Consider the following 636-nt stretch of genomic DNA (forward strand, 5'->3'; position numbering starts at 1 on the left):
CTCTGTTACATTTTGTCCCTGTACCTTGACACTGATACATTTTGACCCCGTTCGCTGACACTGTGGTACATTTTGTCCCCATATGTTGACACTGTGGTCCATTTTGTCCCCGTACGTTGACACTGTGGTCCATTTTCTCCCCATACGTTGACACGGAAGTACAATTCTTCTTAGCACGTTTACACTGTGGTCCATTTTGTCCCCGTTCGTTGACACTGTAGTACATTTTATCCTGGTACATTGACACTGTTGTTCATTTCCCCCCCGTTCGTTGACACTGTGGTACATTTTGTCCCCGTTCGTTGACACTGTGGTACACATTTTGTCCCCGTACGTTGACACTGTGGTAAATTTTGTCCCCATACGTTGACACGGTAGTACAATTCTTCTTAGTACGTTTACACTGTGGTCCATTTTGTCCCCGTTCGTTGACACTGTAGTACATTTATNTCTCTAGTATTTTTCAGTGTTATATATGTATATCAGTTCACTCTCTTCTATTTGTCAGTGTAACACAAGGTCCATGCAGTGGGCTTTCATATTACCTATTAATGGCATCTTAAAGCAATTTGATATTTATATTTACAGTTTCATGCGTTTCTGTCCTCAAAAAAAGTCTTTACGATATGAAATGTT

The sequence above is a fragment of the Mizuhopecten yessoensis genome, unplaced genomic scaffold (genome assembly GCF_002113885.1).
Source record: "Mizuhopecten yessoensis strain PY_sf001 unplaced genomic scaffold, ASM211388v2 scaffold7939, whole genome shotgun sequence".
NCBI lineage: Eukaryota > Metazoa > Mollusca > Bivalvia > Pectinida > Pectinidae > Mizuhopecten > Mizuhopecten yessoensis.